The sequence below is a fragment of the Carlito syrichta genome, unplaced genomic scaffold, assembly GCF_000164805.1.
Source record: "Carlito syrichta isolate Samal-C Ts95f unplaced genomic scaffold, Tarsius_syrichta-2.0.1 Scaffold94752, whole genome shotgun sequence".
NCBI lineage: Eukaryota > Metazoa > Chordata > Mammalia > Primates > Tarsiidae > Carlito > Carlito syrichta.
The window spans coordinates 1,055-4,700 of record NW_007038848.1 but is presented as its reverse complement, the minus strand read 5'-3'; positions in this window follow the sequence as shown (position 1 = coordinate 4,700).

The following is a 3,646-nucleotide window of genomic DNA, read 5'->3' as shown; positions in this document are numbered from 1 at the left end:
GCAGCCTCAACCTGCTGGGCTCCGGCGATCCTTCTGCCTCAGCCTTCCAAGTAGCCAGAATTACAGGCATGTGCTACCACGCCCGGCTGATTTTTTGATTTATTGTAGAGATGAGGTCTCACTGCCCAGGCGGGTCTCGAACCCGCGGGGTCAGGCAATCCACTCACCTCAGCCTCCCAAAGGCGCGGGATTACAGGCTGAGCCACCGAGCCCGGCTTGTGTCTCTTCTTAATCTTAAACGGATGAGTTGAAGATCTCTGTTAAGTGTGATGTTTTGGTAGATTTTGGGGTGTGTGGTTCTTATTGTATTATGGGAGTTCCTTTCCATTCCTAGTTTTCTGAGAACTCTCGTCATAAATAGGCGATCTATGGAAGCAACCATATGACTTTCTTCCTTTATGCCATAATTACATTGTATTACATTGTTAACTTGCTGATGTTTGCCAAAAATTACTTGATTATGTTTTATTTAGAGTACATTATTGTATTTGCTTATCTAATACTTAAGACCATTGTATGTGCACATTTAGAGAGTAAAATGGGCCTCTAATAGTCCCTATTCAGTTGAGGAATCAAGGATCTACGAGCCTCATAAAATAAGTTTGTTCCTTTTTTCTGCAATAACTTGTATAAGGCAAGTGCTACTTGTTCTTTAAAAGTTTGGTGGAACTCTCTTGTTAAAACTTCTGGGATTCTTTGTTTTTTGAATTGGAGTCTCACTCCGTTGCCCAGGCTGGAATGTAGTGGCTCATAGCCACTGCAGTCTCAATCTGCTTGGCTCAGGCGATCCTTCTGCCTCAGCCTTCCAAGTAGCTGGAACTACAGGTGTGCACTACCATGCCCAGCCAATTTTTTGATTTATTGTAGAGATGAGGTCTCGCCAATTTGTGCAGGCTGGTCTCAAACCTGTGTTCTCAGGCAATCCTCTCACCTTGGCCTCCCAAAGTGCTGGGATTACAGACTTGAGTCACCACACCTGGCCTTTTTTTTCTCTTTTTGAGTTGGAGTCTTACTCTGTTGCCCAGGCTGGAGTGTCGTGGCACACTCATGGCCACCCCAGCGTCGACCTGCTGGGCTCTGGCAATCCTTCTGTCTCAACCTTCCAAGTAGCAGGAACTACAGGCACGTGCTACTACGCCGGCTAATTTTTGATTTATTGTTGAGACAAGTTCTTGCCAAGTTGCCCTGGCTGGTCTTGAATCCGCGGGCTCAGGCGATTCACTCGCCTTGATCTCCCAAAGTGCTGAGATTACAGGCTGAGCCACTGAGTCCAACCAATATTTATTTTTGATAAAAAATATTCAAAGCAATAAATTATGCTGGAAACATGGTTTGGTAAGATGTTTGTTGTCATTCAGTTATAAGGATTTATTTATTTTGTGGCTTATTTCTTAACTCAATAGTTATTTATATTATACTATTTGAGTTTTTGGACATCTATATTTATTATGTTTAAAAAGTTATCTATACTAGGGCTTGGGCTAAGGGTTAACAATGACAGTCCAGAACACAGTGACCAAAAGACATTTATTTATGTCACAAAACATCCCAGAGTGGACAGGTGGCCCCATTCCAAGAGGGCATCAGGCCCAGCCTTTCTTGTTGTCCTGCCTTGAGCATCTTCCTGGTGCACACGTTGAAGTTGCCTCACTGTCACCAAATCCATGTCCCAGTCTGTGGGAAGACACAGAGCGGAATTATGGAGCAAAACTTCATTTTAAGGACATGACCCAGAAGTCGCCCACATCACCTCTGCTCACATTCCACTGGGCAAACATTACTCACATGGTTACAGAAGGCAAGCTATCAGTGGGGCCTTGGTTAGCAAAACAGAAACCGAGCCAGTTCTTTTCACAGAGGGAATTTAATAAAGGGAATTGATTACTTTGGCTAAGTAGATACTGAGGTGACAGAATGGGAATACTGCAACAGCCAGCAACAGTATAGTCTGGAATCTGCTTTTACTTCTAGAACTAGGGGAATGAAGGGAAGAGGTTGGGGTTATTTAAATCTAGAAGGTTGGAAGAATATCCCTGTAGAGCTGGATCCTCTGACGAGGGGGCATCAGACAGCTGGAAATTATAGGTCTGAGAGAGAAAAACGGGGCTGAGAAAATGGAAAAAACAGAATCAACTGCCATTGCCAAGGTGAAGGACAGCTGCAGGGGTGATGGTGCCAGGGATAGGAAGAAACACGCACTCTCTCCTTCCAGCCTTTTGGTGTCTCTTTCTTGTGTCTGCTGCTGGCAGAACTGAATAGGGAATCAACTGGATAAGGAGAAATGTGATTTGTAGATTCCCAGCCTCAGCACCACCAAGCAGAGTATAAAAAGGTGGGACTGGTCTAAACAGTCCATGCGCCCTTTGATTATCCAGCATCCGTTCATACCTTTCTACACATTTGAACTTCTGTTGAACAACCATATAACTTCATACTTTCACCTGACCTTGAGCAAAGACGCTCTTGTCTGCTCCCCAAAGCATGGAGATACAGATATCCTCCAGCCATTGAATCCACCTCTGTTTTGATTTGTCTATGAGTTTCCTTTTGCTTTTGGCTTTCCTTTGGATTGAGTCTCCTCCCAACCCTTCCATTTCCTTCTTGATTCCATACTGGCAATTTTACAATGGTTTCACTTCTTTTAGTGATTACTCTAAGAATATTACCATGTATACTTAACAAAATCCTCTCCATTTATAAGATGTTCAAGATTTTAGTTCTTTTTGTTGTTGTTGTTGGGGGTCTCACTCTGTTTTCCAGGCTGGAGTGCAGTGGCATGAGCATTGCTCACCTCAGTCTCAAAATCCTGGGCTCAGGTGATCTTTCCGCATCAGCTTCCTGAGTAGCTGGGATTACAGGCATGCATTGCAGGCCTCGCTAATTTTTTGATTTTTTTTTTTACAGATGAGATCTCTCTATGCTGCCCAGGCTGGTCTCAAACTCCTGGACTTAAGCAATCCTCCTGCCTCGGCCTCCCAAAGTGCTAAGATTACAGGCGTGAGCCACCACACCCAGCCTAGTTCTTTTTTCTAATGCCAAAATTTGGCATTGGTGCTGTACTTTTGATAGAGTGAATATATATTTACATTTACCTTTGGCTTCTTTGTTCATCATTCCTTCTTGTGTTTCAGACTGTCATCCTAAGATTATTTTCCTTCTTCCTTAAGTATATCTTTTAGAAGCTCTTTCTAAAAGTATATTTTAGGAATACATTCTTAGTTATTGGTTTTTCTAAGAAGTATTTTAATTTCACTCATGTTCTTGAGAGATAGTGTTGCTGGACACCATGCCAGGCTTCCACACTGGTCTCGAACACCTGAGTCAGGCAGTCCTCTCTCTCTGCCTCCCAAAGTGCTGGGATTACAGGTGTGAGCCACTGTGACCAGCCTTGTTAATTTCTTTAAAGATTCAATATTAGATGGACATGATGCCTCATGCCTATGATCCCAGTGCTTTGGGAGATTGAGGTGGGAAGAAAGCTTGAGGCCAGGAGTTGGAGACTAGTCTGGGCAACATAGAAAGACCCCATCTCTACAAAAAATTTTTTTTAAAAATTGGGAATGGGGTTGAGTTCCTATAGTCCCAGCTACTTGGGAGGTTGAGGTGGAAAGAAGGCTTGAGCCTAGGAGTTCAAGGTTGTGATGAG